Source organism: Bos indicus x Bos taurus, chromosome 23 (assembly GCF_003369695.1).
Source record: "Bos indicus x Bos taurus breed Angus x Brahman F1 hybrid chromosome 23, Bos_hybrid_MaternalHap_v2.0, whole genome shotgun sequence".
Lineage (NCBI taxonomy): Eukaryota > Metazoa > Chordata > Mammalia > Artiodactyla > Bovidae > Bos > Bos indicus x Bos taurus.
Window position 1 is genome coordinate 5,833,350 of NC_040098.1, and position 14,203 is coordinate 5,847,552.

The 14,203-nt window shown below is 37.5% G+C and overlaps 1 long non-coding RNA gene across 1 annotated transcript in view; it reads right to left on the reverse strand.

The window, feature by feature from the left end:
• LOC113881548 overlaps positions 1-14,203 on the reverse strand; it is a 40,280-nt gene that overhangs the window by 17,336 nt on the left and 8,741 nt on the right. The window lies entirely within an intron of this gene.

A 14,203-nucleotide genomic window follows, 5' to 3' on the forward strand; every position in this document is an offset into this window, starting at 1 on the left:
GTGAGGGAGATAAAGAGGTACAAATTTTCAGTTACAAAAGAAAAAAAAAAAAATGAGTCACTGAGATAAAATGTACCGCATGGGGAATATACTCAATTATATGGAAATATCTTTGTATGGTGACAGAAGATAATAGACATATCATGGCGATCACTCTGTAATGCATAGAAATATTGAATCACTATGTTGTATACCTGGAACTAAAAGTGATGGAGGTCAGTTTTACCTCGATTCCGAAACAATATGTAGACACTGGGAGGAAAGGCATCAAAATGCTGATCATGATTATCCCTAGGGGTTGGGGATTAGGGTGATTGTGACTTTTTACTTTATGCTTTGATGTATTTCTACTTGTCTGCAATGAACATGTATTGCTTGCAAAATTAGAAAGAAAACAATAAATGTCATTAACAATGAAAATAATATAATTAAATAAAAAGTAAGTAGGTCATTTAAAGATATGGGGAAATGAAAGGATTTTAAAATGTACATCTGTGAAATTCCAGAACTTTCATGTTTTCATTAATAGCTTTGCTGGACATTTTGAGTTCAATCAGAATTTCCTGATCTCATGGTTTAAGCAAACATTGCATATCAGTCCTCAATATATATTCTAGTTGCTATTTCTGTGCAACAGACTACCTCGAACCCAAAGCTATAAGCAACGGCCACTTTATTGCACTCTTGGATTCTGTGAATGAGGGATTAGTAAAGGGCACAGTGAGGACAAATTGTTCTTTACACCACAAGCCTCAGCTGGGAACACTTAGGGGTGACTGCGGCCTTGAACAGCTGTGGCAGGGAGATAGTCTTCCAAAAGGCTTCTTCCCTCATATTCTGGCATCTGGGCTGGATCTGTTGACTGGCACATCTCCCTATGGCCTCTCCATGTGATGGGGACTCCCCAGAGAGCATGGGGGCTGGATTCTGAAAGGGAGTAACCTCCAAAGAGAGCATGATTGGAGCAAATCAGGCAAAAACTGGGTAGCCTTTCCTGACTTAGTCTCAGAAGTCACAGCACATAACTTCCACTGGATTCTAATTAGAAAAAGTCAACACAGGTTGGCCCTGAGTCAGGAGGGGTTCAGAGACACCAGCTCTCAGGATTGGGGTATCAAAGAACTTCTGGATATATTTTAAAACCACTGCAATGTTATGTGTAATATGCAATTATATACCAGCACATTCATTTTTTAATTTTGAAATATCTGATGTCATCTTTGTTACGGACAAGCCCTAAGATGATACCCAGTGATTCCCATCTCCTGGGGTCACACCTCTGTGTAATCCCCTCTCTGTAAGTGTGGGCAGGATCTGTGTCTGGCTCCTAACTGATGGAGCAAGGTGATGCATTGCTGCAGTCCTGTTGCACTGTCTGAGGGGCTCTTTCAGCAGCCTGGAGCAGATGCCCCTGTGAGTTCAGTGAAGCCCATGGCCCCGTTGAAGAAGCCCACTGGACAAGGAACTGCAGATGGTCTCTGGGCCCTACGAGGAGCCTCCAACCTCAAGCCAGCAAGTGTTGGGATTTGTAATCATATGGCCACAGAGAAATGGGTTCTACCAGCAACTCAAACTTGAAAGTGGGTTCTTCCCCGGTGAGCCCTCAGTTGAGGATTCAGCCCATTTACTGTGATCACATTCTTGTAAGAACCTAAGAAAAGGAACTTGTCAATCTGTGTCCAGACTCCTGACATACAGAGCTGTGAAGTGATAAATGCTTAGCTTCTGATCATTTGTTACAGTGACAGAAATCTGATAAAATTGTATTGCAAGTTCCTACCTGTGTTGTGGTTTTAATCCCCTAGAGTGACCATATGATTTTATTGTTCAAATTGAGACCCTCTTGACTTTGAAATGTGTACTAAAAGTAATTAAAATTATATTTATTTATTGATCAATATAGGCTTCCCTGTTGGCTCAGCTGGTAAAAAATCTGCCTGTAATGCAGGAGACCCAGGTTCAATTCCTGGGTCAGGAAGATCCCCCGGAGAAGGAAATGGCTACCCACTCCAGTATTCTTGCCTGGAGAATCCCATGAACAGAAGAGCCAGGTGGGCTACAGTCCATGGGGTCACAGTCAGACACAACTGAGTGACTAACGTATCATTGCTCAATGTACTGGTGGCAGTTGGTCACTAAGTTGTGTCTGACTCTTGTGACCTTATGGACTGTAGGCTGCCAGTCTCCTCTATCCATGGGATTCTCCAGGCAAGAATACTAGAGGGGGTTGCCATTTCCTTCCCCAGGGGATCTCCCCAACCCAGGGATCAAACTTGAGTCTCCTATGTCTCCTGCACTGGCAAATGAACTCTTTACCATTGTGTTACCTGGGGAGTCTGACCAACATATTGGTCACCTATAAAATAGCTTCTTTTAAATTATTTTCGATTTTCTTAAAAAATAAAAATATACACCCATATGTATTAAACAGATTTTGTTGTAGTAATTTCCTGACCATTTAGAGAAAAAATCTAAGCACTACATTTAATCATGAACTTAATCAATTTGTTAATCACATCTTTCTTTAATAGCACATCACTGATATTTTCCAAAATGTATATATTTCATATTTTTAAAATTTGGATTTAATAGCAAAAATCTTCCAAAATATTTCTACATTTATTTCCAAAGTTATATATTTTATTTAATAAACTAGATAGTTTACCTATTTACTGGAATCTTCTCAATGAGTAATTATATATTTTAAATTGAGAACATATTTTTTAATACAGTTTTGGCCTGTTAAGCACTGAAAAAGATCTTTCAAATAGAAGGTATTCCTAATTCCTTTGTCTTACTCAAATGTTAAAATATTTTAACCTACTAAAGTCATGCCTTTTAAACTGCATTCAGAATACTTTTATTCTGACAAAAATTTGCAAGATAAAACTCATCAAGCAAGTTTTCTTTATGAATGTTATTCTGTTCAAGTTCATTATCTATTTTTCAATACCAATATCCGCATGATATTCAGTATTTATTTTGTTGAATAATTTTTGGGAAAGTATAAACCTTTTCATTTAATACCCACACAAAATATGAATTTATCCAGGAAAGCATAAGAATTTTATCACAAGATTCTTCCCCAAATTCAAGTTATCACAAAACTCAATTTTGGACTTAAATCTTATATATCATTTAACTTTCACATTTAGCTTAAAGATAAATATTAAAGAATTATCTTTGTGAGCTTTCTTTTCTACAATTGCAATTTTCTAAAATTTTCAAAAGTTGAAGTCTTGGGCAGTCTTTTAATTGAACATATGTGTTAAAGATTTCCAACTTTTTTTTGAACAAAATGCTATCACAATTTAGAGAAATGTTTTACAAAAACATTCTATATATACTAGAGATTGACGTTGATTTACAGAGTTGTTCACAAAGGTTCTAATTTTTTAAAATCAGATCAAAGATAATCAATGAAGAATTGTTATATCATTAAGCTGTAGTATCTTTTTGGTTTTAAATCACTTCATTGAGAAAATTATGGTCCATTGGTATATTTTCTCCTATGTGTAAACTTTGACTTCTATATTTTCAGTTATGGTTAGTAGAATAGTTCCCCAGTTTGACCATTCATGAATTGTTTGTGCTTCACAGCTAATCCCAAGCACATTTTTTCTCCATGTGTTCTTTAGAAAGAACCTAGCTTTTACTGTACTGTTGTGCTCTGCCAAAATTTTTATTTTTATTATCATAGCAAGAAAAAAATTGTGTCTTCAACATTGAACTTTTGATTCCAATAGCATTCACAGTAAAGTCAGATCTTTTGTCTTGGTAGAATATAGCTTTATCAGATGAAAATCAAAATCAGACTTTTTTCTGTAATAGCTGAGTTGTTTTTCTGTTTGAAAATCTCTGAAGACAATGTCATAATGTAAGGCATCTCTTACAAGTTCTCTTCTCCACGGGGTGAACATATTAACAGCCCTCTCTTTAGTATCCACATGTGCGAATACACACACACAAATACAAAAAAAAGTCTCAGAATGTAAATAGGCAAGACTAATCTTAAATAGGAATTTACCTGAATGAAAAAAAAGCATGCTTTAGAGATTGATACATATTCCACTTCTACACTTAGGTGTGTTTAAATGTTGTCTTTGGGTATTGTCTTCTTAAAATGTTGGTGCTTGGATTGTTGATTTATATCTGCTGATTTTCATGTGGCCAGTACAGTCTTCATCACGAAATGGTAAATACTGAAACACACTGTGTTCACATTACAAGCACATCACTACTTGCGTGAGAAATGGAAATTCAGCACACTACTTTAAATGCATGCTTCTATTTTCTTATGCAATTGCTATCTAAAGATTTTATTTCAGGACGAAAACTCTTAGTCTAGATAAAAACAACTATACATATAAGCAGCTATAGATTTACATTGTACAATACATTTTTAAAACTCCCACAGCATCTATTGTTCACTACTTTTTATACCCCAAAGGAGGGCTGCCCAGCCTCCATTCCCTGGATAACCTATACTTTTCAGGATTTCCCTCTGACCCATATAACTGATATCCTGACAGCTTCAAGCATCTCACAGAAGTAGGAAGGGTTCACGGGACAACTAACTGACTGCCAAGATCAAGGGACCAAAAAGCGCAGATGGGTAGATATCTTCTTTTATTTTATTTTTTAACTTTACAATATTGTATTGGTTTTGCCATATATCAACATGAATCTGCCACAGATATACATGTGTTCCCCATCCTGAACCCTTCTCCCTCCTCCCTCCCCATACCATCCCTATACATTTGAATCGGTTCTAATGAGGTGGATGAAACTGGAGCCTATTATACCGAGTGAAGTAAGCCAGAAAGAAAAACACCAATACAGTATACTAACGCATATATATGGAATTTAGAAAGATGGTAACGATAACCCTGTATATGAGACAGCACAAGAGACACTGATGTATAGAACAGTTTTGTGGACTCTGTGGGAGAGGGAGAGGGTGGGATGATTTGGGAGAATGGTAGATTTCTTCTTTCACCATCACACGGGACCAGAGGGGATCAGCTGTCCATAGCTGCTTCTCACAAAAAGCACATTTTATTTTATCAGCTGGCATTCCACATGCTCCTTCGAAAGGGAGATAGTCGTTATCTGTTGCATTTGGAAAAGATCAAATAAAGAGGTTTGTGGCCAGTCATTTTACAGATTTAACCACGCGTTACAGTGAGAACTTCATTCTCAGAACAAATGTCTCCGGCACAGCAAGACAAGATTGTGGCAGAAGCTGGAAGGACATGGAGGAGATTGACTTAACTCAAACTGACTTATTTTAATACAATTATTAAATAAAGGTTTTTGTTAAATGTGAGAAATTCAAGGAATTCAAAATAGTAAAAGACACCGGGACAAAGATAACCCAGGACTGAATGAAGCAAAGCGGGAAAGTTGGTCTCACTGACACATGGGGTGTTAGAGGTACAGAGGACTCAGATATTTGAGCTAATAGGAAGGAAAAAGGAAAATAGGTGAACTGCCTACGGAAGAGCTTTGAATCCTCAGATTTAAAGCCATTTTTGTAATTATTCATTCATTTCTTCATAAGACTGCCAAGAATTGCACAAATGATACAGGTTTTAAGGCACCAAGTATATTTTCCTCGTGTGTCAGTGGAAGATAGATTTTCTAATTCAATTCATTTATCTACCTACTACAGTGATGAATAATATTATATGTGGTGATAATTCCCCCTCTTTAGAAGATTAGTATACATAAATGATACCAGCACAGTTTTGGTGCCAAATTACTTGGGTTTATAAACCAGCTGAATGGTTCCTACCTATTTGATTTTGACCACGTTCCGTAATCTCTTTGTGGTTTCAATTTTTTATTCCAAAATAGGGACATTAAATGTACCTCCCTAAAAGGAATCATTATAAGGATGAAATGAGCCTTTGAAGAACTGCTAAGATAGTGCATGACACAGATAATCAATAAATATAAGTATAGGCCATTATTATTACTTCAATCAACTTTTCTAGAAGCTTGAAAGGCTATAATACACAGCGTGTATTTGTTGTTTTTGTTATTTAGTCGCTAAGTCATGTTCTACTCTTTTGCAGCTCCTTGGGCAGTAGTCTGCCAGGCTCCTCTGTCCATGCAATTTCCCAGGTAAGAATACTGGAGTGAGTTGCCATTTCCTTCTCCAGGAGATCTTCCCAACCCAGAGACAGAACCCATGTCACCTGCACTGGCAGGCAGATTCTTTACCACTCAACCACCAGTGAAGCCCTCCATGTATTTAATATTACATGAATTAATTGTGCTTAATTAGATGTAAAACTTTGCTTATCACACTACATTCTTTTAGACAATTTATAGCCAGCCTGGAACAAATTAAAAGAAGCTTTTAGAGCAAGAGAGAAAGTACATTTTATGAAGATATTTACAAAGGCAAAATCTTTGTGAATTATGTTGTATGATAGTTTTTATTTTGCGAGAAAATAGCATGTCTGCCACACACAGATGCAGAGGTGGAAAAAGAAATTTAATTTTTGCTGGCTGTTATTCACAGTACAAATACTATATGTAAGATAAAAATGATATTTGAATGTTAAGGGACATAGGATAAATGCTATAAGGTAATTTAATTTTCTTCTAAACTAATTAAACATAAAAGGACCCTCACTACTCAAATGATGCTGCTGCTAAGTCACTTCAGTCGTGTCCGACTCTGTGCGACCCCATAGACGGCAGCCCACCAGGCTCCCCTGTCTCTGGGATTCTCCAGGCAAGAACACTGGAGTGGGTTGCCATTTCCTTCTCCAATGCATGAAGTGAAAAGTGAAAGTGAAGTCGCTCAGTCGTGTCTGACCCTCAGCGACCCCATGGACTGCAGCCTTCCAGGCTCCTCCGTCCATGGGATTTTCCAGGCAAGAGTACTGGAGTGGGGTGCCATTGCCTTCTCTGCAAATGATGCTATAAAATAATAAAACATGTAAGCAGCCTTATGATAGTCATAACCATGGTTTCGTCAGGATTTGAGCCCAGGAATCTCATTGCTTTCCCTGAGCTGGAAAATCTCTGCCTGGAAAATCTTATCTTTGATAGAATTTCACAAGCTCTGTGAAATAAGAGAATAAGGGAACCTATCTATCTGGAAAGATTTTGAATTTGCAGGAAGTCTATTTTCCAGCGTTTAAATGTTGGCCATCATGGAGAAGAATTTAAACTCAAAATGATCTATGTCTTTGATGGAGTTCATTCTTGCTTGTGTGATTTCAGCAAAACAGCTGTAGGGCTGACAATTAAAAATACAGACGCCAAGTACCATGGCTTGAATCCCAGCTGTCTGACTCACCAGCCACGTGATGCTAAGTGACTTAGTAACTTCTCTGTGCTCAAGCTGCCTCATCTGAACCTGGGAACCACAGAAACTTTCTGAGAATTAGATAATGTGCACTTAAAGGATTTAAAATAGTTCCCGGCATGTGATAAGGTCTTGTTATCATCATTCTCATTATTTCAACCGGTGGTTCTCGACAAGTATTGACTTGCTTCCTAGGGAACACACGGCAGTCTCTGGAGGTAATTTTGGTTGTCATGAGTTAGTGGAGACTACTGGCATCTGGTCGGTAGAAGCCAGGGATTCTTCTAAAATTCCTACAAGACCTAGGATAGCCCCCCACGATCAAGACTCTAGGCTCCAAATATCAGAAGGGCTGAGGTTGAGAAACACCAGTTTAAGTTATTCTATTGCTGAAAGTGAAGTTTAAAGATCAACAAACCTTTCAAAATGTTGTAAATAATGCCGATTAATCATAACGTTAACTCTCTATCTTCTAAGCACCTGTATGCAAACTACAGATTACCAAGAATCAGAAATCTCCATGAATATATAATCATAGGGTAGGAAAACGTTTCTGAGAAAATAATAGGGTAAATAAGGTAGCAAATGAGTTCCCACAACACAGAGTAAGAAGGTAAAAGAGAGGCATTGGAAGAAAATTGGTTGGGAAGAGGAAAATCCCAGGAACATGATTTTAGGGTTCTTGTATTGTTACCCATCAAGGTTTCTGGAGCGGGTTTATAACATTTTAGTTAACTTTGAACTTTAAATGAACAAGTGAAAAGTTATACAAATACCACATATGAGTTTTTGAATGTTGTAAAATTAATATTGGATTACAAAATAACTATAGATTATTGCCTTGAAAACTCATATGATTCATATTGATGCATTTGCATTTGTGAATTTAGTGGAGATTTAAGGCTTGAAAAATTTAAGGTATTGAATAATGTCAGTTATTAAAGCATTCTTACGATGTTCTGCCCTTATCATTTTCAATGAAAATGTAGTTGGAATGATGGCATTTTAGTAAGAAAGGGCCTCCATTATCCAATCAGTTGCGAATTCTACAGAGATTTGGACTTTCAAGAGAACTCTGGGAAACTGTTGGCAAAGCAACTACTTTTTCCTTGATGGAAAAACTTCTCTAAGTGGTAGAATAAAAATTAGTTCAGGGAAAAAACAAGCAGCATATGATATGTGGGATATATACTAATAAGTATGCTAGGTTACAGAGGGAAAAAATTGAAAAGAATAAATACATGACCAGAAACTTGAAAATCAAAATTCCCATCATATATACATATGTTTTGATAAACTTATAGCCATGAAAGTCCATGGTTTGACTGGCCTATAAAAAGAGGAATCCCACCACCATGCATGATTAGGAAGTTGAACTGCTGCTGCTGCTGCTAAGTCACTTCAGTTGTGTCTGACTCTGTGCGACCCCATAGACGGCAGCCTGCCAGGCTCCCCCGTCCCTGGGATTCTCCAGGCAAGAACACTGGAGTGGGTTGCCATTTCCTTCTCCAATGCATGAAAGTGAAAAGTGAAAATGAAGTCGCTCAGTCACGTCCGACTCTTAGAGACCCCATGGACTGCAGCCTGCCAGCTCCCCCGTCCATGGGATTTTCCAGGCAAGAGTACTGGAGTGGGGTGAAGATGAACTACCCATCTGCAAATTTTCTTAGAAGACCTGGAGTTGAGTCTTACCCTCTCCAATATGGTAGAGCATGTATGGCTGCTAAAATTAAGAGAGTTCTTTATTCCTGTATCAATCCCATGGACAGTATTTTTAATGTCAAACCTGCAAAGGTCTGTGGGTTCCAAAGAAGAGATTGGGTCTTCCTTATGTTGTAGAATTCTTCTGGAATGCAGAGATAGAAGTCTGAGTTCAAGTTTTGGCTCTAAAGAACCTCCCTTGGAAACAATTTATCCTCTTGGAGCGTGGGTTTTGGTGTCTAAAAGATGTTCTGAGGAACACATGATTGTGTGTGAATGGCTTTGACAGACACAAATTTGAGTCCGTTTCTGAGACTTACTCTTCTACTTTGGCTTAGTTGTTCAAGGTCTCTGAGCCTCAGTTTCTTCACCTGTTAAATGGGAATAATTCATGCACTGAGTTAAAATACCCAGCAAAGTGCTTCAAAGTTCCAGTCATTTTGCAGTTATGATCTCTGCTCTCCTGCCCATGGAGAACAGAGATGACACACGTAAAAAAATCTACAGCTGTATATAAAAGTCTGACTTGCAAGATGAATACTTTGTTAATCCCTTTAGCACTTCTGATGGATTTAGGTGCTTATGCTCATCTGTGACAAAATTAGAAATGATGCTTTTATTTACAATAGCCCAGTGAAATAATCACAGATATATAGAAGATTATTAAATCAGGTACTTTAATGAAGATTTTCATTTGAAGGTTATTTGCACGTTTTGATGGTAAAGCAGGTCTTGGTGGTAAGGCAGCCTGTTAGCCCATTATCAGCCGATGTGAATGTATCTCTTCCTTCCCTCGCTTCCTTCCTGCATAATAGGCTCTCCTTGCCCAACCCCTTCACAGGTGCCTCCTTTCTAATGTCTTTGCTTATTTTCCTAACCGAACTTGGAGTTGATTCCCTTTGCTTCGATGGTTCTCAGCTTATATTGGGTTGGCCAAAAAGATTGTTCGGGTTTCTGTACCATCTTATGGAAAAACCAAGTATTATCACTGGGCACTTACTAACATATTGCTCATTGTAGATATTTGAGTGGCATCACATTTCACTGTTAAATTAGAAATTTTCTGTGTTGCAAACTTCCTGGTTCATTATTACTTTCCACACAGTATTTAATGCCCGATGTTTATTATGCAATTAATTACTCAATAAACATTTGATAAATATGCAAATTCTGCCATAAATAATGTTTTCTTATTCAGATTTTTCAACTTTGGAATTTAATTTCTTGCATTCCACTGATGAAGATACATCTGCTACACCTAATAATGTTTATAATTAGTTTTCCCCAGACATTGCCACTAGAACACAAGATCTTTAAAGTCAAGAAGGCATATGGTATATATCTGTTCATGTTTATTTTCCCATTAGTTATTGAATATCAAAAATAAAACCTCTTTAGTGAATTGAACTAATACTCTATAGAAGTCATTAAATTTGAGTTTAACAGATTTCCTCATCATATATCCATTCTTAACAGTGGAATGATTTGATTTGTGAAGAGAGAAAAGAAAGCTAAGATTCACTGAGCACATACTATGTGCAAAGCAAAATGCCAAGTGCTTTGTACCTTAATCCATTGTTTTGTACTGGTAATGATGCTTTTAATTCAGTAGTACTTGATACGGATTCCAATGATGATACCGTCCATGGAGAAGAATTAATATAAGCGACCCATTAAGGTCACATCTACTATAACCATCAGAATATATCAACTGATTTGATATAAACATTTTTCAAATAGAGTCTGAGTTTGTAGGTAGTGTAATAAGAAGACACTTTATATATTTTGGCAAAAATTGTGTGCACTTCGGCCATCTAACCAACTCATATTATGAGTTGTTAATGAGCTGTCGATGTCTGTATCTTTTATTTTCCAATACAGTTGGCAAAGCTAATGCTTTGGGATCCTTTTGAATCAGTGAAAGAATAAATAGACTTCTACATCAGGGGAAATGTGGTTTGCAGCTTTGTTCTGATTTCTGTATCTAATGCTAGGTATCCATCACCTGGGGTGGGGTGCTATTTTGGTAAAATAGATCACATTACATATTCTCAAAAGAATGCACTATTTCAGAACAATGCTATTGTTAATGGAACTTTGATTTTAGTGACCAAGAATGTTTTTAAACACTCTGTTATCCTTCCCATCAATTTACATCAGCCAGACATAACATATGTGAGAAGTTATTTAAATTTTTCGCATTAAAACTGAGATGATGAAAGCTTTGCTTCCCCTTAGGTATCATCCAATATCGGTAACCAAGATGTTTTCATTCTTTCCTTTTTATTGTTTGAGGCTGGAGCATATTACTCTCAAGATGTTTGCCAAAGTTCCATGGCATCATTGCTTGAAACTCTCCATATGTGTCTTTGATCCCCGCCTGGTAGGTACCTTGGCTACATGCCGATTTGCATCTATTGTTACTACAAATTTGATTTTAATTTTATGTATCGTGTTCTCTTAGAGACCTTTAAATAGCTGTCTTTGGTACCAAAGAGACTCACACAATAGCCCATTCTAACTGGACCTTTCTCTCCCAAGGACTTGCCACTGTTTTTAAAAGCCTTTTCTTAGGATATAGATAAGCAATGCACAACTCTGTAATTCACTGTTGTTACTTTATGTAGAGAAGAGATAGGGAAAAGACGGGAGAATGTAGCTGTGGTTTAGTTTTCTCTCTTGTGAATTCGTCAAGGTGTCAGAACTGTATTGTAAGATGCTCAGGCTCTGAGATAAGCTGAATGTTCTCTTTCAGTTCAGCATCTCTTGATTCCTATCTTTACTTTCCTGAAGAGTAAAGGAATTCCAGAATGTATTGAACATTATGTGCAAACACTAATCATAGAAATATTTCAAGTTAGAATTCTGATAAATATGCAGGACTAAACTGAAGTGAGATATGCCTCTCCCTCCTCTCAACAATGATATCAAGGACATATCCAGGAACTTAATATTGCCAAGAGGTTCACAAGAGGACACAGGCCCTTTTAGCCAGAGGCTAGGGTTTTAATCACTTGAGAAAGTGAAAGTGTTAGTCACTCAGTCGTGTACGACTCTTTGTGACCCCATGGACTGTAGCTCACCAGGCTCCTCTGTCCGTGGAATTCTCCAGGCAAGAGTACTGGAGTAGGTTGCCATTCTCTTCTCCAGGGGATCTTCCTGATCCAGGGATCAAACCTGCATTACAGGAAGATTCTTTACCATCTGAGCCACTCAGGAAGCCTAAACCAAATGGCATCTGAGGAAAGGGAGCTAATTGAGCCAAGATCATAAACCACTGGGTCTCTCAAGGCTGTTCCATGTATGGGAGATGGAAAAACTTCACCTGAGTTCTGTGAGTGAGAAAGTAAACCCCTGCAAAAACACTGAAGTGAAGCTATACTGTGTATAGTTTTAGGTTAGATTTATTATGGGCTTCCCTGGTAACGCAGATGTAAAGAATCCTCCTCCAATGCAGGCAACATGGGTTCGATCCCTGGGTTGGGAAGATTCCCCTGGAGAGGGGAATGGCAACCCACTCCAGTATTCTTGCCTGGATAATTCCATGGACAGAGGAGCCTGGCGGGCTACAGTCCATGGGGTTGCAAAGAGTCAGACAAGACCAAGAGATTAACACTTTCATCCTGTTATAGCCCAAGCTAAGGGGTTAGCAAAACAAATAAATCCTAGAGCTGTCAAACTAAACTCATTAGAAATTCTGGCTAAGCAAACTTGAAACCATTCTTTAGTTCAGTTCAGTTGCTCAGTCGTGTCTGACTCTTTGCAACTCCATGAATTGCAGCACACCATGCCTCCCTGTCCATCACCAACTCCCAGAGTTCACTCAAACTCATGTCTATCGAGTTGGTGATGCCATCCAGCCATCTCATCCTCTGTCATCCCCTTCTTCTCCTGCCCCCAATCCTTCCCAGCATCAGGGTCTTTTGCAATGAGTCAACTCTTTGCATGAGGTAGCCAAAGTATTGGAGTTTCAGCTTTAGCATCAGTCCTTCCGATGAAAACCCAGGAATGATCTCCTTTAGGATGGACTGGTTGGACCTCCTTGCAGTCCAAGGGACTCTCAAGAGTCTTCTCCAACACCACAGTTGTTCAAAAACATCAATTCTTTGGTGCTCAGCTTTCTTCACAGTCCAACTCTCACATCCATACATGACCACTGGAAAAACCATAGCCTTGACTAGACAGACCTTTGTTGGCAAAGTAATGTCTCTGCTTTTCAATATGCTATCTAGGTTGGTCATAACTTTCCTTCCAAGGAGTAAGCGTCTTTTAATTTCATGGCTGCAGTCGCCATCTGCAGTGATTTTGGAGCCCAAAAAATAAAGTCAGCCACTGTTTCCATGGTTTCCCCATCTATTTCCCATTTAGTGGTATTACCATAATCCAAAGATGATTCCCATAGAAACTCCCCGACCCCGATATAGCAAAAAACAACCAAAGAACCCAAAAATCTTTCACTGAAGATAAGCTTATACCAAGCAAACCACTAACCAAGGATACACATTCTATGTTAAAAATATGAATGAAATTAACAGAAATACAGTTTCTGTAGGAGAAGATTTTCACTGTCATATTTTTGGAAGATTAATTAGACAATTAATTATATAAACATTAACAAGATCACATTATAGCTGTTGATCTTCCCTTTAAAAAATAATTAAAAGCCTATACTATAGAAGATTATTGAAAATATGACTTATATATATATATATATATATATACATATATATAGTATAACCATTAGAACCCTAGTTTTAAAGAATTTAAATCAATGTTAAATGAAAAGAGTAAAATAAAAAGCATAGATAGAAAATAGTAATAAATTTTTTTCTCTAAAGGAAAATTTATTAAAATATTTCTGGCTTTAGAATGATGGGTGGTTTATCTTTATGGGTCTTCTGCATTTCCCAAAATGTCTATTTTTAATAATGAGATTGGAATAATAAGGGAGCATGGGAGAGTTTAAAACTTGGGGAATTATACATAATTTGATATTTCTGGAGTGAAAAATGAGTTTACAAAATGGGCAGGAGTGAAGACTATTGTTAAGACTGTTAGGTACCTAAAAATCACATCTAGAACAAGTAAGTACATAATTTTAAGAAACGACTTCTCTTCAATAGGTATGAGAAATCTCTAAGTGTTTTAAGCTTAAAAGTACTGACTAGATATGTA